At 41.6% G+C, this 22,113-nt stretch overlaps 22 pseudogenes; all 22 read left to right on the plus strand.

The window, feature by feature from the left end:
• The first annotated feature begins 639 nt into the window (after positions 1-639).
• On the plus strand, positions 640-758 carry LOC137110448 (5S ribosomal RNA; annotated as a pseudogene).
• Positions 759-1,625: 867 nt separating this feature from the next.
• Positions 1,626-1,744, plus strand: LOC137110449 (5S ribosomal RNA; annotated as a pseudogene).
• An 858-nt stretch (positions 1,745-2,602) lies between these two features.
• LOC137111340 (5S ribosomal RNA) lies at positions 2,603-2,721 on the plus strand (annotated as a pseudogene).
• Positions 2,722-3,589: 868 nt separating this feature from the next.
• On the plus strand, positions 3,590-3,708 carry LOC137111341 (5S ribosomal RNA; annotated as a pseudogene).
• An 868-nt stretch (positions 3,709-4,576) lies between these two features.
• Positions 4,577-4,695, plus strand: LOC137110991 (5S ribosomal RNA; annotated as a pseudogene).
• Positions 4,696-5,552: 857 nt separating this feature from the next.
• LOC137110865 (5S ribosomal RNA) lies at positions 5,553-5,671 on the plus strand (annotated as a pseudogene).
• An 857-nt stretch (positions 5,672-6,528) lies between these two features.
• On the plus strand, positions 6,529-6,647 carry LOC137110992 (5S ribosomal RNA; annotated as a pseudogene).
• An 857-nt stretch (positions 6,648-7,504) lies between these two features.
• On the plus strand, positions 7,505-7,623 carry LOC137110049 (5S ribosomal RNA; annotated as a pseudogene).
• An 868-nt stretch (positions 7,624-8,491) lies between these two features.
• LOC137110866 (5S ribosomal RNA) lies at positions 8,492-8,610 on the plus strand (annotated as a pseudogene).
• An 857-nt stretch (positions 8,611-9,467) lies between these two features.
• Positions 9,468-9,586, plus strand: LOC137110667 (5S ribosomal RNA; annotated as a pseudogene).
• Positions 9,587-10,454: 868 nt separating this feature from the next.
• LOC137110450 (5S ribosomal RNA) lies at positions 10,455-10,573 on the plus strand (annotated as a pseudogene).
• Positions 10,574-11,440: 867 nt separating this feature from the next.
• On the plus strand, positions 11,441-11,559 carry LOC137110210 (5S ribosomal RNA; annotated as a pseudogene).
• Positions 11,560-12,427: 868 nt separating this feature from the next.
• LOC137110606 (5S ribosomal RNA) lies at positions 12,428-12,546 on the plus strand (annotated as a pseudogene).
• An 857-nt stretch (positions 12,547-13,403) lies between these two features.
• LOC137110158 (5S ribosomal RNA) lies at positions 13,404-13,522 on the plus strand (annotated as a pseudogene).
• An 857-nt stretch (positions 13,523-14,379) lies between these two features.
• LOC137110668 (5S ribosomal RNA) lies at positions 14,380-14,498 on the plus strand (annotated as a pseudogene).
• Positions 14,499-15,355: 857 nt separating this feature from the next.
• LOC137110779 (5S ribosomal RNA) lies at positions 15,356-15,474 on the plus strand (annotated as a pseudogene).
• An 857-nt stretch (positions 15,475-16,331) lies between these two features.
• Positions 16,332-16,450, plus strand: LOC137110451 (5S ribosomal RNA; annotated as a pseudogene).
• An 857-nt stretch (positions 16,451-17,307) lies between these two features.
• LOC137110846 (5S ribosomal RNA) lies at positions 17,308-17,426 on the plus strand (annotated as a pseudogene).
• Positions 17,427-18,293: 867 nt separating this feature from the next.
• On the plus strand, positions 18,294-18,412 carry LOC137110453 (5S ribosomal RNA; annotated as a pseudogene).
• An 858-nt stretch (positions 18,413-19,270) lies between these two features.
• LOC137111343 (5S ribosomal RNA) lies at positions 19,271-19,389 on the plus strand (annotated as a pseudogene).
• Positions 19,390-20,257: 868 nt separating this feature from the next.
• On the plus strand, positions 20,258-20,376 carry LOC137111344 (5S ribosomal RNA; annotated as a pseudogene).
• An 868-nt stretch (positions 20,377-21,244) lies between these two features.
• Positions 21,245-21,363, plus strand: LOC137110454 (5S ribosomal RNA; annotated as a pseudogene).
• The last annotated feature ends 750 nt before the right edge of the window (positions 21,364-22,113 follow it).

Raw genomic sequence — 22,113 nt, forward strand, 5'->3', positions numbered from 1 at the left:
CGGATTTGGGGGAAGTACAGGATGCTGATTGGTCCATCCTACACTTCCTGGAGTTTTAAATGTACGGTTCCCAACAGCTAGCGAGGCACTTTCTGGCAGCAGCACCTGTTTGCTGTTCTTGGTTTCCAAATCTTATTTAGCATTTTTGCATTGTTAGGTTTTGTGCCGTGGTTTTGTTTATAAATTGTATATTTTGTAAATAGTATTAAATCTGTAGGGGTGAACTGCCATTTTCTTTGGACTGTTTTCACATTAGGGAGTTAGGGTTAGCGACTGTCTTTTGGTTTGTTTTTTTCTATCAGGCTAGCTAGCACTTTCTGTGGGAAATGGCTTATTTTGTTTATTATGTTGGCCTTGGTTCGCCCTGAGTTGTAGTGTCATGTTTTGTTTGACACTTTCTTTCGTTTAAAATAAATATCATTCTGTTGGAACATCTCGATCCTGGATTTTGGTTTGGGGATCGGAGAGGGAACATGCTAATTTATCTTTGTATGTTGCACCCTGACCCCCTAGAAAGGGGCGTAACAGACCAGTACAGTTATAGTAGTTTGTACTTTGCCACATTTATCTTCTTCTTAGCAAGTGTCATGCATTCTGCTTCTCTAGCGTTTTTAAGAGCTGTTGATGATGTCAAATGCATGTTACGGCCACACCGCTCTCTAAGCGCCCGATCTCGTCCGATCTCGGCAGCCAAATAGGGCCGGGCCTGGTTAGTACTTGGTAGGAAGACCGCCTGGGAATACCAGGTGCTGTAAGCTTTTTTGCTTGGGTTTACGGGCAGCTCAAGCTGGTGTTACTGCCTATTTATTCATAGAAATTGTTCTATATTTTCATCAAATTTTGTTCTTTCATTGCTGTTTTGCTACTTTATTGGTTTGTCAACCATCGTGCTTCATTACTAGTAGACCATGTTACGGTCCTGGCCATATGTGTTGTTTTTATTTTCTTGTTCTTATAGGTGCCCTGCCTGATTGGCCGGATTTGGGGGAAGTACAGGAAGCTGATTGGTCCATCCTACACTTCCTGGAGTTTTAAAAGTACGGTTCCCAACAGCTAGCGAGGCTCTTTCTGGCAGCAGCAACTGTTTGCTGTTCTTGATTTCCAAATCTTATTTAGCATTTTTGAATTGTTAGGTTTTGTGCCGTGGTTTTGTTTATAAATTGGATATTTTGTAAATAGTATTAAATCTGTAGGGGTGGACTGCCATTTTCTTTTGATTGTTTTCTCTTGTTTTCACATTAGGGAGTTAGGGTTAGCGACTATCTTTTGGTTTGTTTATTTCTATCAGGCTAGCTAGCACTTTCTGTGGGAAATGGCTTATTTTGTTTATTATGTTGGCCTTGGTTCGCCCTGAGTTGTAGTATCATGTTTTGTTTGACACTTTCTTTCGTTTAAAATAAATATCATTCTGTTGGAACATCTCAATCCTGGATTTTGGTTTGAGGATCGGAGAGGGAACATGCAAATTTATCTTTGTATGTTTCACCCTGACCCCCTAGACAGGGGCGTAACAGACCAGTACAGTTATAGTACTTTGTACTTTGCCACATTTATCTTCTTCTTAGCAAGTGTCATGCATTCTGCTTCTCTAGCGTTTTTAAGAGCTGTTGATGATGTCAAATGCATGTTACGGCCACACCGCTCTCTAAGCGCCCGATCTCGTCCGATCTCGGCAGCCAAATAGGGCCGGGCCTGGTTAGTACTTGGTAGGAAGACCGCCTGGGAATACCAGGTGCTGTAAGCTTTTTTTGCTTGGGTTTACGGGCAGCTCAAGCTGGTGTTACTGCCTATTTATTCATAGAAATTGTTCTATATTTTCATCAAATTTTGTTCTTTCATTGCTGTTTTGCTACTTTATTGGTTTGTCAACCATCGTGCTTCATTACTAGTAGACCATGTTACGGTCCTGGCCATATGTGTTGTTTTTATTTTCTTGTTCTTATAGGTGCCCTGCCTGATTGGCCGGATTTGGGGGAAGTACAGGAAGCTGATTGGTCCATCCTACACTTCCTGGAGTTTTAAAAGTACGGTTCCCAACAGCTAGCGAGGCTCTTTCTGGCAGCAGCACCTGTTTGCTGTTCTTGGTTTCCAAATCTTATTTAGCATTTTTGAATCGTTAGGTTTTGTGCCGTGGTTTTGTTTATAAATTGTATATTTTGTAAATAGTATTAAATCTGTAGGGGTGAACTGCCATTTTCTTTGAACTGTTTTCACATTAGGGAGTTAGGGTTAGCGACTGTCTTTTGGTTTGTTTCTTTCTATCAGGCTAGCTAGCACTTTCTGTGGGAAATTGCTTATTTTGTTTATTATGTTGGCCTTGGTTCGCCCTGAGTTGTAGTGTCATGTTTTGTTTGACACTTTCTTTCGTTTAAAATAAATATCATTCTGTTGGAACATCTCGATCCTGGATTTTGGTTTGGGGATCGGAGAGGGAACATGCTAATTTATCTTTGTATGTTGCACCCTGACCCCCTAGACAGGGGCGTAACAGACCAGTACAGTTATAGTACTTTGTACTTTGCCACATTTATCTTCTTCTTAGCAAGTGTCATGCATTCTGCTTCTCCAGCGTTTTTAAGAGCTGTTGATGATATCAAATGCAGCTTACGGCCACACCGCTCTCTAAACGCCCGATCTCGTCCGATCTCGGCAGCCAAATAGAGCCGGGCCTGGTTAGTACTTGGTAGGAAGACCGCCTGGGAATACCAGGTGCTGTAAGCTTTTTTGCTTGGGTTTACGGGCAGCACAAGCTGGTGTTACTGCCTATTTATTCGTAGAAATTGTTCTATATTTTCATCAAATTTTGTTCTTTCATTGCTGTTTTGCTACTTTATTGGTTTGCCGACCATCGTGCTTCATTACTAGTAGACCATGTTACGGTCCTGGCCATATGTGTTGTTTTTATTTTCTTGTTCTTATAGGTGCCCTGCCTGATTGGCCGGATTGGGGGGCAGTACAGGAAGCTGATTGGTCCATCCTACACTTCCTGGAGTTTTAAAAGTACGGTTCCCAACAGCTAGCGAGGCTCTTTCTGGCATCAGCACCTGTTTGCTGTTCTTGGTTTCCAAACCTTATTTAGCATTTTTGAATTGTTAGGTTTTGTGCCGTGGTTTTGTTTATAAATTGTATATTTTGTAAATAGTATTAAATCTGTAGGGGTGGACTGCCATTTTTCTTTTGATTGTTTTCTCTTGTTTTCACATTAGGGAGTTAGGGTTAGCGACTGTCTTTTGGTTTGTTTCTTTCTATCAGGCTAGCTAGCACTTTCTGTGGGAAATTGCTTATTTTGTTTATTATGTTGGCCTTGGTTCGCCCTGAGTTGTAGTGTCATGTTTTGTTTGACACTTTCTTTCGTTTAAAATAAATATCATTCTGTTGGAACATCTCGATCCTGGATTTTGGTTTGGGGATCGGAGAGGGAACATGCTAATTTATCTTTGTATGTTGCACCCTGACCCCCTAGACAGGGGCGTAACAGACCAGTACAGTTATAGTACTTTGTACTTTGCCACATTTATCTTCTTCTTAGCAAGTGTCATGCATTCTGCTTCTCCAGCGTTTTTAAGAGCTGTTGATGATATCAAATGCAGCTTACGGCCACACCGCTCTCTAAACGCCCGATCTCGTCCGATCTCGGCAGCCAAATAGAGCCGGGCCTGGTTAGTACTTGGTAGGAAGACCGCCTGGGAATACCAGGTGCTGTAAGCTTTTTTGCTTGGGTTTACGGGCAGCACAAGCTGGTGTTACTGCCTATTTATTCATAGAAATTGTTCTATATTTTCATCAAATTTTGTTCTTTAATTGCTGTTTTGCTACTTTATTGGTTTGCTGACCATCGTGCTTCATTACTAGTAGACCATGTTACGGTCCTGGCCATATGTGTTGTTTTTATTTTCTTGTTCTTATAGGTGCCCTGCCTGATTGGCCGGATTGGGGGGCAGTACAGGAAGCTGATTGGTCCATCCTACACTTCCTGGAGTTTTAAAAGTACGGTTCCCAACAGCTAGCGAGGCTCTTTCTGGCATCAGCACCTGTTTGCTGTTCTTGGTTTCCAAACCTTATTTAGCATTTTTGAATTGTTAGGTTTTGTGCCGTGGTTTTGTTTATAAATTGTATATTTTGTAAATAGTATTAAATCTGTAGGGGTGGACTGCCATTTTTCTTTTGATTGTTTTCTCTTGTTTTCACATTAGGGAGTTAGGGTTAGCGACTGTCTTTTGGTTTGTTTCTTTCTATCAGGCTAGCTAGCACTTTCTGTGGGAAATGGCTTATTTTGTTTATTATGTTGGCCTTGGTTCGCCTTGAGTTGTAGTGTCATGTTTTGTTTGACACTTTCTTTCGTTTAAAATAAATATCATTCTGTTGGAACATCTCAATCCTGGATTTTGGTTTGGGGATCGGAGAGGGAACATGCAAATTTATCTTTGTATGTTTCACCCTGATCCCCTAGACAGGGGCGTAACAGACCAGTACAGTTATAGTACTTTGTACTTTGCCACATTTATCTTATTCTTAGCAAGAGTCATGCATTCTGCTTCTCTAGCGTTTTTAAGAGCTGTTGATGATGTCAAATGCAGCTTACGGCCACACCGCTCTCTAAGCGCCCGATCTCGTCCGATCTCGGCAGCCAAATAGAGCCGGGCCTGGTTAGTACTTGGTAGGAAGACCGCCTGGGAATACCAGGTGCTGTAAGCTTTTTTGCTTGGGTTTACGGGCAGCACAAGCTGGTGTTACTGCCTATTTATTCGTAGAAATTGTTCTATATTTTCATCAAATTTTGTTCTTTCATTGCTGTTTTGCTACTTTATTGGTTTGCCAACCATCGTGCTTCATTACTAGTAGACCATGTTACGGTCCTGGCCATATGTGTTGTTTTTATTTTCTTGTTCTTATAGGTGCCCTGCCTGATTGGCCGGATTGGGGGGCAGTACAGGAAGCTGATTGGTCCATCCTACACTTCCTGGAGTTTTAAAAGTACGGTTCCCAACAGCTAGCGAGGCTCTTTCTGGCATCAGCACCTGTTTGCTGTTCTTGGTTTCCAAACCTTATTTAGCATTTTTGAATTGTTAGGTTTTGTGCCGTGGTTTTGTTTATAAATTGTATATTTTGTAAATAGTATTAAATCTGTAGGGGTGAACTGCCATTTTCTTTGGACTGTTTTCACATTAGGGAGTTAGGGTTAGCGACTGTCTTTTGGTTTGTTTATTTCTATCAGGCTAGCTAGCACTTTCTGTGGGAAATGGCTTATTTTGTTTATTATGTTGGCCTTGGTTCGCCCTGAGTTGTAGTGTCATGTTTTGTTTGACACTTTCTTTCGTTTAAAATAAATATCATTCTGTTGGAACATCTCGATCCTGGATTTTGGTTTGGGGATCGGAGAGGGAACATGCTAATTTATCTTTGTATGTTGCACCCTGACCCCCTAGACAGAGGCGTAACAGACCAGTACAGTTATAGTACTTTGTACTTTGCCACATTTATCTTCTTCTTAGCAAGGGTCATGCATTCTGCTTCTCCAGCGTTTTTGAGAGCTGTTGATGATGTCAAATGCAGCTTACGGCCACACTGCTCTCTAAGCGCCCGATCCCGTCCGATCTCGGCAGCCAAATAGGGCCGGGCCTTGTTAGTACTTGGTAGGAAGACCGCCTGGGAATACCACGTGCTGTAAGCTTCTTTGCTTGGGTTTACGGGCAGCACAAGCTGGTGTTACTGCCTATTTATTCATAGAAATTGTTCTATATTTTCATCAAATTTTGTTCTTTCATTGCTGTTTTGCTACTTGATTGGTTTGTCAACCATCGTGCTTCATTACTAATAGACCATGTTACGGTCCTGGCCATATGTGTTGTTTTTATTTTCTTGTTCTTATAGGTGCCCTGCCTGATTGGCCGGATTGGGGGGCAGTACAGGAAGCTGATTGGTCCATCCTACACTTCCTGGAGTTTTAAAAGTACGGTTCCCAACAGCTAGCGAGGCTCTTTCTGGCATCAGCACCTGTTTGCTGTTCTTGGTTTCCAAACCTTATTTAGCATTTTTGAATTGTTAGGTTTTGTGCCGTGGTTTTGTTTATAAATTGTATATTTTGTAAATAGTATTAAATCTGTAGGGGTGAACTGCCATTTTCTTTGGACTGTTTTCACATTAGGGAGTTAGGGTTAGCGACTGTCTTTTGGTTTGTTTATTTCTATCAGGCTAGCTAGCACTTTCTGTGGGAAATGGCTTATTTTGTTTATTATGTTGGCCTTGGTTCGCCCTGAGTTGTAGTGTCATGTTTTGTTTGACACTTTCTTTCGTTTAAAATAAATATCATTCTGTTGGAACATCTCGATCCTGGATTTTGGTTTGGGGATCGGAGAGGGAACATGCTAATTTATCTTTGTATGTGGCACCCTGACCCCCTAGACAGGGGCGTAACAGACCAGTACAGTTATAGTACTTTGTACTTTGCCACATTTATCTTCTTCTTAGCAAGTGTCATGCATTCTGCTTCTCCAGCGTTTTTAAGAGCTGTTGATGATGTCAAATGCAGCTTACGGCCACACCGCTCTCTAAGCGCCCGATCTCGTCCGATCTCGGCAGCCAAATAGAGCCGGGCCTGGTTAGTACTTGGTAGGAAGACCGCCTGGGAATACCAGGTGCTGTAAGCTTTTTTGCTTGGGTTTACGGGCAGCACAAGCTGGTGTTACTGCCTATTTATTCATAGAAATTGTTCTATATTTTCATCAAATTTTGTTCTTTCATTGCTGTTTTGCTACTTTATTGGTTTGTCAACCATCGTGCTTCATTACTAATAGACCATGTTACGGTCCTGGCCATATGTGTTGTTTTTATTTTCTTGTTCTTATAGGTGCCCTGCCTGATTGGCCGGATTGGGGGGCAGTACCGGAAGCTGAGTGGTCCATCCTACACTTCCTGGAGTTTTAAAAGTACGGTTCCCAACAGCTAGCGAGGCTCTTTCTGGCATCAGCACCTGTTTGCTGTTCTTGGTTTCCAAACCTTATTTAGTATTTCTGAATTGTTAGGTTTTGTGCCGTGGTTTTGTTTATAAATTGTATATTTTGTAAATAGTATTAAATCTGTAGGGGTGAACTACCATTTTCTTTGGACTGTTTTCACATTAGGGAGTTAGGGTTAGCGACTGTCTTTTGGTTTCTTTATTTCTATCAGGCTAGCTAGCACTTTCTGTGGGAAATGGCTTATTTTGTTTATTATGTTGGCCTTGGTTCGCCCTGAGTTGTAGTGTCATGTTTTGTTTGACACTTTCTTTCGTTTAAAATAAATATCATTCTGTTGGAACATCTCGATCCTGGATTTTGGTTTGGGGATCGGAGAGGGAACATGCTAATTTATCTTTGTATGTGGCACCCTGACCCCCTAGACAGGGGCGTAACAGACCAGTACAGTTATAGTACTTTGTACTTTGCCACATTTATCTTCTTCTTAGCAAGTGTCATGCATTCTGCTTCTCCAGCGTTTTTAAGAGCTGTTGATGATGTCAAATGCAGCTTATGGCCACACCGCTCTCTAAGCGCCCGATCTCGTCAGATCTCGGCAGCCAAATAGAGCCGGGCCTGGTTAGTACTTGGTAGGAAGACCGCCTGGGAATACCAGGTGCTGTAAGCTTTTTTGCTTGGGTTTACGGCCAGCACAAGCTGGCGTTACTGCCTATTTATTCATAGAAATTGTTCTATATTTTCATCAAATTTTGTTCTTTCATTTCTGTTTTGCTACTTTATTGGTTTGTCAACCATCTTGCTTCATTACTAGTAGACCATGTTACGGTCCTGGCCATATGTGTTGTTTTTATTTTGTTGTTCTTATAGGTGCCCTGCCTGATTGGCCGGATTTGGGGGAAGTACAGGAAGCTGATTGGTCCATCCTACACTTCCTGGAGTTTTAAAAGTACGGTTCCCAACAGCTAGCGAGGCTCTTTCTGGCAGCAGCACCTGTTTGCTGTTCTTGCTTTCCAAACCTTATTTAGCATTTTTGAATTGTTAGGTTTTGTGCCGTGGTTTTGTTTATAAATTGTATATTTTGTAAATAGTATTAAATCTGTAGGGGTGGACTGCCATTTTCTTTTGATTGTTTTCTCTTGTTTTCACATTAGGGAGTTAGGGTTAGCGACTGTCTTTTGGTTTGTTTATTTCTATCAGGCTAGCTAGCACTTTCTGTGGGAAATGGTTTATTTTGTTTATTATGTTGGCCTTGGTTCGCCCTGAGTTGTAGTGTCATGTTTTGTTTGACACTTTCTTTCGTTTAAAATAGATATCATTCTGTTGGAACATCTCGATCCTGGATTTTGGTTTTGGGGATCGGAGAGGGAACATGCTAATTTATCTTTGTATGTTGCACCCTGACCCCCTAGACAGAGGCGTAACAGACCAGTACAGTTATAGTACTTTGTACTTTGCCACATTTATCTTCTTCTTAGCAAGGGTCATGCATTCTGCTTCTCCAGCGTTTTTGAGAGCTGTTGATGATGTCAAATGCAGCTTACGGCCACACTGCTCTCTAAGCGCCCGATCCCGTCCGATCTCGGCAGCCAAATAGGGCCGGGCCTTGTTAGTACTTGGTAGGAAGACCGCCTGGGAATACCACGTGCTGTAAGCTTCTTTGCTTGGGTTTACGGGCAGCACAAGCTGGTGTTACTGCCTATTTATTCATAGAAATTGTTCTATATTTTCATCAAATTTTGTTCTTTCATTGCTGTTTTGCTACTTGATTGGTTTGTCAACCATCGTGCTTCATTACTAATAGACCATGTTACGGTCCTGGCCATATGTGTTGTTTTTATTTTCTTGTTCTTATAGGTGCCCTGCCTGATTGGCCGGATATGGGGGCAGTACAGGAAGCTGATTGGTCCATCCTACACTTCCTGGAGTTTTAAAAGTACGGTTCCCAACAGCTAGCGAGGCTCTTTCTGGCATCAGCACCTGTTTGCTGTTCTTGGTTTCCAAACCTTATTTAGTATTTCTGAATTGTTAGGTTTTGTGCCGTGGTTTTGTTTATAAATTGTATATTTTGTAAATAGTATTAAATCTGTAGGGGTGAACTACCATTTTCTTTGGACTGTTTTCACATTAGGGAGTTAGGGTTAGCGACTGTCTTTTGGTTTGTTTATTTCTATCAGGCTAGCTAGCACTTTCTGTGGGAAATGGCTTATTTTGTTTATTATGTTGGCCTTGGTTCGCCCTGAGTTGTAGTGTCATGTTTTGTTTGACACTTTCTTTCGTTTAAAATAAATATCATTCTGTTGGAACATCTCGATCCTGGATTTTGGTTTGGGGATCGGAGAGGGAACATGCTAATTTATCTTTGTATGTTGCACCCTGACCCCCTAGACAGGGGCGTAACAGACCAGTACAGTTATAGTACTTTGTACTTTGCCACATTTATCTTCTTCTTAGCAAGTGTCATGCATTCTGCTTCTCCAGCGTTTTTGAGAGCTGTTGATGATGTCAAATGCAGCTTATGGCCACACTGCTCTCTAAGCGCCCGATCCCGTCCGATCTCGGCAGCCAAATAGGGCCGGGCCTTGTTAGTACTTGGTAGGAAGACCGCCTGGGAATACCAGGTGCTGTAAGCTTCTTTGCTTGGGTTTACGGGCAGCACAAGCTGGTGTTACTGCCTATTTATTCATAGAAATTGTTCTATATTTTCATCAAATTTTGTTCTTTCATTGCTGTTTTGCTACTTTATTGGTTTGCCAACCATCGTGCTTCATTACTAGTAGACCATGTTACGGTCCTGGCCATATGTGTTGTTTTTATTTTCTTGTTCTTATAGGTGCCCTGCCTGATTGGCTGGATTGGGGGGCAGTACAGGAAGCTGATTGGTCCATCCTACACTTCCTGGAGTTTTAAAAGTATGGTTCCCAACAGCTAGCGAGGCTCTTTCTGGCATCAGCACCTGTTTGCTGTTCTTGGTTTCCAAACCTTATTTAGCATTTTTGAATTGTTAGGTTTTGTGCCGTGGTTTTGTTTATAAATTGTATATTTTGTAAATAGTATTAAATCTGTAGGGGTGGACTGCCATTTTTCTTTTGATTGTTTTCTCTTGTTTTCACATTAGGGAGTTAGGGTTAGCGACTGTCTTTTGGTTTGTTTCTTTCTATCAGGCTAGCTAGCACTTTCTGTGGGAAATGGCTTATTTTGTTTATTATGTTGGCCTTGGTTCGCCCTGAGTTGTAGTGTCATGTTTTGTTTGACACTTTCTTTCGTTTAAAATAAATATCATTCTGTTGGAACATCTCAATCCTGGATTTTGGTTTGGGGATCGGAGAGGGAACATGCAAATTTATCTTTGTATGTTTCACCCTGACCCCCTAGACAGGGGCGTAACAGACCAGTACAGTTATAGTACTTTGTACTTTGCCACATTTATCTTCTTCTTAGCAAGTGTCATGCATTCTGCTTCTCTAGCGTTTTTAAGAGCTGTTGATGATGTCAAATGCATGTTACGGCCACACCGCTCTCTAAGCGCCCGATCTCGTCCGATCTCGGCAGCCAAATAGGGCCGGGCCTGGTTAGTACTTGGTAGGAAGACCGCCTGGGAATACCAGGTGCTGTAAGCTTTTTTGCTTGGGTTTACGGGCAGCTCAAGCTGGTGTTACTGCCTATTTATTCATAGAAATTGTTCTATATTTTCATCAAATTTTGTTCTTTCATTGCTGTTTTGCTACTTTATTGGTTTGTCAACCATCGTGCTTCATTACTAGTAGACCATGTTACGGTCCTGGCCATATGTGTTGTTTTTATTTTCTTGTTCTTATAGGTGCCCTGCCTGATTGGCCGGATTTGGGGGAAGTACAGGAAGCTGATTGGTCCATCCTACACTTCCTGGAGTTTTAAAAGTACGGTTCCCAACAGCTAGCGAGGCTCTTTCTGGCAGCAGCACCTGTTTGCTGTTCTTGGTTTCCAAATCTTATTTAGCATTTTTGAATTGTTAGGTTTTGTGCCGTGGTTTTGTTTATAAATTGTATATTTTGTAAATAGTATTAAATCTGTAGGGGTGGACTGCCATTTTCTTTTGATTGTTTTCTCTTGTTTTCACATTAGGGAGTTAGGGTTAGCGACTATCTTTTGGTTTGTTTATTTCTATCAGGCTAGCTAGCACTTTCTGTGGGAAATGGCTTATTTTGTTTATTATGTTGGCCTTGGTTCGCCCTGAGTTGTAGTGTCATGTTTTGTTTGACACTTTCTTTCGTTTAAAATAAATATCATTCTGTTGGAACATCTCAATCCTGGATTTTGGTTTGAGGATCGGAGAGGGAACATGCAAATTTATCTTTGTATGTTTCACCCTGACCCCCTAGACAGGGGCGTAACAGACCAGTACAGTTATAGTACTTTGTACTTTGCCACATTTATCTTCTTCTTAGCAAGTGTCATGCATTCTGCTTCTCTAGCGTTTTTAAGAGCTGTTGATAATGTCAAATGCAGCTTACGGCCACACCGCTCTCTAAGCGCCCGATCTCGTCCGATCTCGGCAGCCAAATAGAACCGGGCCTGGTTAGTACTTGGTAGGAAGACCGCCTGGGAATACCAGGTGCTGTAAGCTTTTTTGCTTGGGTTTACGGGCAGCTCAAGCTGGTGTTACTGCCTATTTATTCATAGAAATTGTTCTATATTTTCATCAAATTTTGTTCTTTCATTGCTGTTTTGCTACTTTATTCGTTTGTCAACCATCGTGCTTCATTACTAGTAGACCATGTTACGGTCATGGCCATATGTGTTGTTTTTATTTTCTTGTTCTTATAGGTGCCCTGCCTGATTGGCCGGATTTGGGGGAAGTACAGGAAGCTGATTGGTCCATCCTACACTTCCTGGAGTTTTAAAAGTACGGTTCCCAACAGCTAGCGAGGCTCTTTCTGGCCGCAGCACCTGTTTGCTGTTCTTAGTTTCCAAATCTTATTTAGCATTTTTGAATTGTTAGGTTTTGTGCCGTGGTTTTGTTTATAAATTGTATATTTTGTAAATAGTATTAAATCTGTAGGGGTGGACTGCCATTTTTCTTTTGATTGTTTTCTCTTGTTTTCACATTAGGGAGTTAGGGTTAGCGACTATCTTTTGGTTTGTTTCTTTCTATCAGGCTAGCTAGCACTTTCTGTGGGAAATGGCTTATTTTGTTTATTATGTTGGCCTTGGTTCGCCCTGAGTTGTAGTGTCATGTTTTGTTTGACACTTTCTTTCGTTTAAAATAAATATCATTCTGTTGGAACATCTCGATTCTGGATTTTGGTTTGGGGATCGGAGAGGGAACATGCTAATTTATCTTTGTATGTTGCACCCTGACCCCCTAGACAGGGGCGTAACAGACCAGTACAGTTATAGTACTTTGTACTTTGCCACATTTATCTTCTTCTTAGCAAGTGTCATGCATTCTGCTTCTCCAGCGTTTTTAAGAGCTGTTGATGATGTCAAATGCAGCTTACGGCCACACCGCTCTCTGAGCGCCCGATCTCGTCCGATCTCAGCAGCCAAATAGGGCCGGGCCTGGTTAGTACTTGGTAGGAAGACCGCCTGGGAATACCAGGTGCTGTAAGCTTTTTTGCTTGGGTTTACGGGCAGCTCAAGCTGGTGTTACTGCCTATTTATTCATAGAAATTGTTCTATATTTTCATCAAATTTTGTTCTTTCATTGCTGTTTTGCTACTTTATTGGTTTGTCAACCATCGTGCTTCATTACTAGTAGACCATGTTACGGTCATGGCCATATGTGTTGTTTTTATTTTCTTGTTCTTATAGGTGCCCTGCCTGATTGGCTGGATTTGGGGGAAGTACAGGAAGCTGATTGGTCCATCCTACACTTCCTGGAGTTTTAAAAGTACGGTTCCCAACAGCTAGCGAGGCTCTTTCTGGCAGCAGCACCTGTTTGCTGTTCTTGGTTTCCAAATCTTATTTAGCATTTTTAAATTGTTAGGTTTTGTGCCGTGGTTTTGTTTATAAATTGTATATTTTGTAAATAGTATTAAATCTGTAGGGGTGAACTGCCATTTTCTTTGGACTGTTTTCACATTAGGGAGTTAGGGTTAGCGACTGTCTTTTGGTTTGTTTATTTCTATCAGGCTAGCTAGCACTCTCTGTGGGAAATGGCTTATTTTGTTTATTATGTTGGCCTTGGTTCGCCCTGAGTTGTAGTGTCATGTTTTGTTTGACACTTTCTTTCGTTTAAAATAAATATCATTCTGTTGGAACATCTCGATCCTGGATTTTGGTTTGGGGATCGGAGAGGGAACATGCTAATTTATCTTTGTATGTGGCACCCTGACCCCCTAGACAGGGGCGTAACAGACCAGTACAGTTATAGTACTTTGTACTTTGCCACATTTATCTTCTTCTTAGCAAGTGTCATGCATTCTGCTTCTCCAGCGTTTTTAAGAGCTGTTGATGATGTCAAATGCAGCTTACGGCCACACTGCTCTCTAAGCGCCCGATCTCGTCCGATCTCGGCAGCCAAATAGAGCCGGGCCTGGTTAGTACTTGGTAGGAAGACCGCCTGGGAATACCAGGTGCTGTAAGCTTTTTTGCTTGGGTTTACGGGCAGCACAAGCTGGTGTTACTGCCTATTTATTCATAGAAATTGTTCTATATTTTCATCAAATTTTGTTCTTTCATTGCTGTTTTGCTACTTTATTGGTTTGTCAACCATCGTGCTTCATTACTAATAGACCATGTTACGGTCCTGGCCATATGTGTTGTTTTTATTTTCTTGTTCTTATAGGTGCCCTGCCTGATTGGCCGGATTGGGGGGCAGTACCGGAAGCTGAGTGGTCCATCCTACACTTCCTGGAGTTTTAAAAGTACGGTTCCCAACAGCTAGCGAGGCTCTTTCTGGCATCAGCACCTGTTTGCTGTTCTTTGTTTCCAAACCTTATTTAGTATTTCTGAATTGTTAGGTTTTGTGCCGTGGTTTTGTTTATAAATTGTATATTTTGTAAATAGTATTAAATCTGTAGGGGTGAACTACCATTTTCTTTGGACTGTTTTCACATTAGGGAGTTAGGGTTAGCGACTGTCTTTTGGTTTGTTTATTTCTATCAGGCTAGCTAGCACTTTCTGTGGGAAATGGCTTATTTTGTTTATTATGTTGGCCTTGGTTCGCCCTGAGTTGTAGTGTCATGTTTTGTTTGACACTTTCTTTCGTTTAAAATAAATATCATTCTGTTGGAACATCTCGATCCTGGATTTTGGTTTGGGGATCGGAGAGGGAACATGCTAATTTATCTTTGTATGTTGCACCCTGACCCCCTAGACAGCGGCGTAACAGACCAGTACAGTTATAGTGCTTTGTACTTTGCCACATTTATCTTCTTCTTAGCAAGTGTCATGCATTCTGCTTCTCCAGCGTTTTTGAGAGCTGTTGATGATGTCAAATGCAGCTTATGGCCACACTGCTCTCTAAGCGCCCGATCCCGTCCGATCTCGGCAGCCAAATAGGGCCGGGCCTTGTTAGTACTTGGTAGGAAGACCGCCTGGGAATACCAGGTGCTGTAAGCTTCTTTGCTTGGGTTTACGGGCAGCACAAGCTGGTGTTACTGCCTATTTATTCATAGAAATTGTTCTATATTTTCATCAAATTTTGTTCTTTCATTGCTGTTTTGCTACTTTATTGGTTTGTCAACCATCGTGCTTCATTACTAGTAGACCATGTTACGGTCCTGGCCATATGTGTTGTTTTTATTTTCTTGTTCTTATAGGTGCCGTGCCTGATTGGCCGGATTTGGGGGAAGTACAGGAAGCTGATTGGTCCATCCTACACTTCCTGGAGTTTTAAATGTACGGTTCCCAACAGCTAGCGAGGCTCTTTCTGGCAGCAGCACCTGTTTGCTGTTCTTGGTTTCCAAATCTTATTTAGCATTTTTGAATTGTTAGGTTTTGTGCCGTGGTTTTGTTTATAAATTGTATATTTTGTAAATAGTATTAAATCTGTAGGGGTGAACTGCCATTTTCTTTGGACTGTTTTCACATTAGGGAGTTAGGGTTAGCGACTATCTTTTGGTTTGTTTATTTCTATCAGGCTAGCTAGCACTTTCTGTGGGAAATGGCTTATTTTGTTTATTATGTTGGCCTTGGTTCGCCCTGAGTTGTAGTGTCATGTTTTGTTTGACACTTTCTTTCGTTTAAAATAAATATCATTCTGTTGGAACATCTCAATCCTGGATTTTGGTTTGGGGATCGGAGAGGGAACATGCAAATTTATCTTTGTATGTTTCACCCTGACCCCCTAGACAGGGGCGTAACAGACCAGTACAGTTATAGTACTTTGTACTTTGCCACATTTATCTTCTTCTTAGCAAGTGTCATGCATTCTGCTTCTCTAGCGTTTTTAAGAGCTGTTGATGATGTCAATTGCATGTTACGGCCACACCGCTCTCTAAGCGCCCGATCTCGTCCGATCTCGGCAGCCAAATAGGGCCGGGCCTGGTTAGTACTTGGTAGGAAGACCGCCTGGGAATACTAGGTGCTGTAAGCTTTTTTGCTTGGGTTTACGGGCAGCTCAAGCTGGTGTTACTGCCTATTTATTCATAGAAATTGTTCTATATTTTCATCAAATTTTGTTCTTTCATTGCTGTTTTGCTACTTTATTGGTTTGCCAACCATCGTGCTTCATTACTAGTAGACCATGTTACGGTCCTGGCCATATGTGTTGTTTTTATTTTCTTGTTCTTATAGGTGCCCTGCCTGATTGGCCGGATTGGGGGGCAGTACAGGAAGATGATTGGTCCATCCTACACTTCCTGGAGTTTTAAAAGTACGGTTCCCAACAGCTAGCGAGGCTCTTTCTGGCATCAGCACCTGTTTGCTGTTCTTGGTTTCCAAACCTTATTTAGCATTTTTGAATTGTTAGGTTTTGTGCCGTGGTTTTGTTTATAAATTGTATATTTTGTAAATAGTATTAAATCTGTAGGGGTGAACTGCCATTTTCTTTGGACTGTTTTCACATTAGGGAGTTAGGGTTAGCGACTGTCTTTTGGTTTGTTTATTTCTATCAGGCTAGCTAGCACTTTCTGTGGGAAATGGCTTATTTTGTTTATTATGTTGGCCTTGGTTCGCCCTGAGTTGTAGTGTCATGTTTTGTTTGACACTTTCTTTCGTTTAAAATAAATATCATTCTGTTGGAACATCTCGATCCTGGATTTTGGTTTGGGGATCGGAGAGGGAACATGCTAATTTATCTTTGTATGTTGCACCCTGACCCCCTAGAAAGGGGCGTAACAGACCAGTACAGTTATAGTACGTTGTACTTTGACACATTTATCTTCTTCTTAGCAAGTGTCATGCATTCTGCTTCTCCAGCGTTTTTAAGAGCTGTTGATGATATCAAATGCATGTTACGGCCACACCGCTCTCTAAGCGCCCGATCTCGTCCGATCTCGGCAGCCAAATAGGGCCGGGCCTGGTTAGTACTTGGTAGGAAGACCGCCTGGGAATACCAGGTGCTGTAAGCTTTTTTGCTTGGGTTTACGGGCAGCTCAAGCTGGTGTTACTGCCTATTTATTCATAGAAATTGTTCTATATTTTCATCAAATTTTGTTCTTTCATTGCTGTTTTGCTACTTTATTGGTTTGTCAACCATCGTGCTTCATTACTAGTAGACCATGTTACGGTCCTGGCCATATGTGTTGTTTTTATTTTCTTGTTCTTATAGGTGCCCTGCCTGATTGGCCGGATTTGGGGGAAGTACAGGATGCTGATTGGTCCATCCTACACTTCCTGGAGTTTTAAATGTACGGTTCCCAACAGCTAGCGAGGCTCTTTCTGGCAGCAGCACCTGTTTGCTGTTCTTGGTTTCCAAATCTTATTTAGCATTTTTGCATTGTTAGGTTTTGTGCCGTGGTTTTGTTTATAAATTGTATATTTTGTAAATAGTATTAAATCTGTAGGGGTGAACTGCCATTTTCTTTGGACTGTTTTCACATTAGGGAGTTAGGGTTAGCGACTGTCTTTTGGTTTGTTTTTTTCTATCAGGCTAGCTAGCACTTTCTGTGGGAAATGGCTTATTTTGTTTATTATGTTGGCCTTGGTTCGCCCTGAGTTGTAGTGTCATGTTTTGTTTGACACTTTCTTTCGTTTAAAATAAATATCATTCTGTTGGAACATCTCGATCCTGGATTTTGGTTTGGGGATCGGAGAGGGAACATGCTAATTTATCTTTGTATGTTGCACCCTGACCCCCTAGAAAGGGGCGTAACAGACCAGTACAGTTATAGTAGTTTGTACTTTGCCACATTTATCTTCTTCTTAGCAAGTGTCATGCATTCTGCTTCTCCAGCGTTTTTAAGAGCTGTTGATGATGTCAAATGCATGTTACGGCCACACCGCTCTCTAAGCGCCCGATCTCGTCCGATCTCGGCAGCCAAATAGGGCCGGGCCTTGTTAGTACTTGGTAGGAAGACCGCCTGGGAATACCAGGTGCTGTAAGCTTTTTTGCTTGGGTTTACGGGCAGCTCAAGCTGGTGTTACTGCCTATTTATTCATAGAAATTGTTCTATATTTTCATCAAATTTTGTTCTTTCATTGCTGTTTTGCTACTTTATTGGTTTGTCAACCATCGTGCTTCATTACTAGTAGACCATGTTACGGTCCTGGCCATATGTGTTGTTTTTATTTTCTTGTTCTTATAGGTGCCCTGCCTGATTGGCCGGATTTGGGGGAAGTACAGGAAGCTGATTGGTCCATCCTACACTTCCTGGAGTTTTAAAAGTACGGTTCCCAACAGCTAGCGAGGCTCTTTCTGGCAGCAGCAACTGTTTGCTGTTCTTGGTTTCCAAATCTTATTTAGCATTTTTGAATTGTTAGGTTTTGTGCCGTGGTTTTGTTTATAAATTGGATATTTTGTAAATAGTATTAAATCTGTAGGGGTGGACTGCCATTTTCTTTTGATTGTTTTCTCTTGTTTTCACATTAGGGAGTTAGGGTTAGCGACTATCTTTTGGTTTGTTTATTTCTATCAGGCTAGCTAGCACTTTCTGTGGGAAATGGCTTATTTTGTTTATTATGTTGGCCTTGGTTCGCCCTGAGTTGTAGTATCATGTTTTGTTTGACACTTTCTTTCGTTTAAAATAAATATCATTCTGTTGGAACATCTCAATCCTGGATTTTGGTTTGAGGATCGGAGAGGGAACATGCAAATTTATCTTTGTATGTTTCACCCTGACCCCCTAGACAGGGGCGTAACAGACCAGTACAGTTATAGTACTTTGTACTTTGCCACATTTATCTTCTTCTTAGCAAGTGTCATGCATTCTGCTTCTCTAGCGTTTTTAAGAGCTGTTGATGATGTCAAATGCATGTTACGGCCACACCGCTCTCTAAGCGCCCGATCTCGTCCGATCTCGGCAGCCAAATAGGGCCGGGCCTGGTTAGTACTTGGTAGGAAGACCGCCTGGGAATACCAGGTGCTGTAAGCTTTTTTTGCTTGGGTTTACGGGCAGCTCAAGCTGGTGTTACTGCCTATTTATTCATAGAAATTGTTCTATATTTTCATCAAATTTTGTTCTTTCATTGCTGTTTTGCTACTTTATTGGTTTGTCAACCATCGTGCTTCATTACTAGTAGACCATGTTACGGTCCTGGCCATATGTGTTGTTTTTATTTTCTTGTTCTTATAGGTGCCCTGCCTGATTGGCCGGATTTGGGGGAAGTACAGGAAGCTGATTGGTCCATCCTACACTTCCTGGAGTTTTAAAAGTACGGTTCCCAACAGCTAGCGAGGCTCTTTCTGGCAGCAGCACCTGTTTGCTGTTCTTGGTTTCCAAATCTTATTTAGCATTTTTGAATCGTTAGGTTTTGTGCCGTGGTTTTGTTTATAAATTGTATATTTTGTAAATAGTATTAAATCTGTAGGGGTGAACTGCCATTTTCTTTGAACTGTTTTCACATTAGGGAGTTAGGGTTAGCGACTGTCTTTTGGTTTGTTTCTTTCTATCAGGCTAGCTAGCACTTTCTGTGGGAAATTGCTTATTTTGTTTATTATGTTGGCCTTGGTTCGCCCTGAGTTGTAGTGTCATGTTTTGTTTGACACTTTCTTTCGTTTAAAATAAATATCATTCTGTTGGAACATCTCGATCCTGGATTTTGGTTTGGGGATCGGAGAGGGAACATGCTAATTTATCTTTGTATGTTGCACCCTGACCCCCTAGACAGGGGCGTAACAGACCAGTACAGTTATAGTACTTTGTACTTTGCCACATTTATCTTCTTCTTAGCAAGTGTCATGCATTCTGCTTCTCCAGCGTTTTTAAGAGCTGTTGATGATATCAAATGCAGCTTACGGCCACACCGCTCTCTAAACGCCCGATCTCGTCCGATCTCGGCAGCCAAATAGAGCCGGGCCTGGTTAGTACTTGGTAGGAAGACCGCCTGGGAATACCAGGTGCTGTAAGCTTTTTTGCTTGGGTTTACGGGCAGCACAAGCTGGTGTTACTGCCTATTTATTCGTAGAAATTGTTCTATATTTTCATCAAATTTTGTTCTTTCATTGCTGTTTTGCTACTTTATTGGTTTGCCGACCATCGTGCTTCATTACTAGTAGACCATGTTACGGTCCTGGCCATATGTGTTGTTTTTATTTTCTTGTTCTTATAGGTGCCCTGCCTGATTGGCCGGATTGGGGGGCAGTACAGGAAGCTGATTGGTCCATCCTACACTTCCTGGAGTTTTAAAAGTACGGTTCCCAACAGCTAGCGAGGCTCTTTCTGGCATCAGCACCTGTTTGCTGTTCTTGGTTTCCAAACCTTATTTAGCATTTTTGAATTGTTAGGTTTTGTGCCGTGGTTTTGTTTATAAATTGTATATTTTGTAAATAGTATTAAATCTGTAGGGGTGGACTGCCATTTTTCTTTTGATTGTTTTCTCTTGTTTTCACATTAGGGAGTTAGGGTTAGCGACTGTCTTTTGGTTTGTTTCTTTCTATCAGGCTAGCTAGCACTTTCTGTGGGAAATTGCTTATTTTGTTTATTATGTTGGCCTTGGTTCGCCCTGAGTTGTAGTGTCATGTTTTGTTTGACACTTTCTTTCGTTTAAAATAAATATCATTCTGTTGGAACATCTCGATCCTGGATTTTGGTTTGGGGATCGGAGAGGGAACATGCTAATTTATCTTTGTATGTTGCACCCTGACCCCCTAGACAGGGGCGTAACAGACCAGTACAGTTATAGTACTTTGTACTTTGCCACATTTATCTTCTTCTTAGCAAGTGTCATGCATTCTGCTTCTCCAGCGTTTTTAAGAGCTGTTGATGATATCAAATGCAGCTTACGGCCACACCGCTCTCTAAACGCCCGATCTCGTCCGATCTCGGCAGCCAAATAGAGCCGGGCCTGGTTAGTACTTGGTAGGAAGACCGCCTGGGAATACCAGGTGCTGTAAGCTTTTTTGCTTGGGTTTACGGGCAGCACAAGCTGGTGTTACTGCCTATTTATTCATAGAAATTGTTCTATATTTTCATCAAATTTTGTTCTTTAATTGCTGTTTTGCTACTTTATTGGTTTGCCGACCATCGTGCTTCATTACTAGTAGACCATGTTACGGTCCTGGCCATATGTGTTGTTTTTATTTTCTTGTTCTTATAGGTGCCCTGCCTGATTGGCCGGATTGGGGGGCAGTACAGGAAGCTGATTGGTCCATCCTACACTTCCTGGAGTTTTAAAAGTACGGTTCCCAACAGCTAGCGAGGCTCTTTCTGGCATCAGCACCTGTTTGCTGTTCTTGGTTTCCAAACCTTATTTAGCATTTTTGAATTGTTAGGTTTTGTGCCGTGGTTTTGTTTATAAATTGTATATTTTGTAAATAGTATTAAATCTGTAGGGGTGGACTGCCATTTTTCTTTTGATTGTTTTCTCTTGTTTTCACATTAGGGAGTTAGGGTTAGCGACTGTCTTTTGGTTTGTTTCTTTCTATCAGGCTAGCTAGCACTTTCTGTGGGAAATGGCTTATTTTGTTTATTATGTTGGCCTTGGTTCGCCCTGAGTTGTAGTATCATGTTTTGTTTGACACTTTCTTTCGTTTAAAATAAATATCATTCTGTTGGAACATCTCAATCCTGGATTTTGGTTTGAGGATCGGAGAGGGAACATGCAAATTTATCTTTGTATGTTTCACCCTGACCCCCTAGACAGGGGCGTAACAGACCAGTACAGTTATAGTACTTTGTACTTTGCCACATTTATCTTCTTCTTAGCAAGTGTCATGCATTCTGCTTCTCTAGCGTTTTTAAGAGCTGTTGATGATGTCAAATGCATGTTACGGCCACACCGCTCTCTAAGCGCCCGATCTCGTCCGATCTCGGCAGCCAAATAGGGCCGGGCCTGGTTAGTACTTGGTAGGAAGACCGCCTGGGAATACCAGGTGCTGTAAGCTTTTTTTGCTTGGGTTTACGGGCAGCTCAAGCTGGTGTTACTGCCTATTTATTCATAGAAATTGTTCTATATTTTCATCAAATTTTGTTCTTTCATTGCTGTTTTGCTACTTTATTGGTTTGTCAACCATCGTGCTTCATTACTAGTAGACCATGTTACGGTCCTGGCCATATGTGTTGTTTTTATTTTCTTGTTCTTATAGGTGCCCTGCCTGATTGGCCGGATTTGGGGGAAGTACAGGAAGCTGATTGGTCCATCCTACACTTCCTGGAGTTTTAAAAGTACGGTTCCCAACAGCTAGCGAGGCTCTTTCTGGCAGCAGCACCTGTTTGCTGTTCTTGGTTTCCAAATCTTATTTAGCATTTTTGAATCGTTAGGTTTTGTGCCGTGGTTTTGTTTATAAATTGTATATTTTGTAAATAGTATTAAATCTGTAGGGGTGAACTGCCATTTTCTTTGAACTGTTTTCACATTAGGGAGTTAGGGTTAGCGACTGTCTTTTGGTTTGTTTCTTTCTATCAGGCTAGCTAGCACTTTCTGTGGGAAATTGCTTATTTTGTTTATTATGTTGGCCTTGGTTCGCCCTGAGTTGTAGTGTCATGTTTTGTTTGACACTTTCTTTCGTTTAAAATAAATATCATTCTGTTGGAACATCTCGATCCTGGATTTTGGTTTGGGGATCGGAGAGGGAACATGCTAATTTATCTTTGTATGTTGCACCCTGACCCCCTAGACAGGGGCGTAACAGACC

This window comes from Channa argus, unplaced genomic scaffold (genome assembly GCF_033026475.1).
Source record: "Channa argus isolate prfri unplaced genomic scaffold, Channa argus male v1.0 Contig009, whole genome shotgun sequence".
Classification (NCBI taxonomy): domain Eukaryota; kingdom Metazoa; phylum Chordata; class Actinopteri; order Anabantiformes; family Channidae; genus Channa; species Channa argus.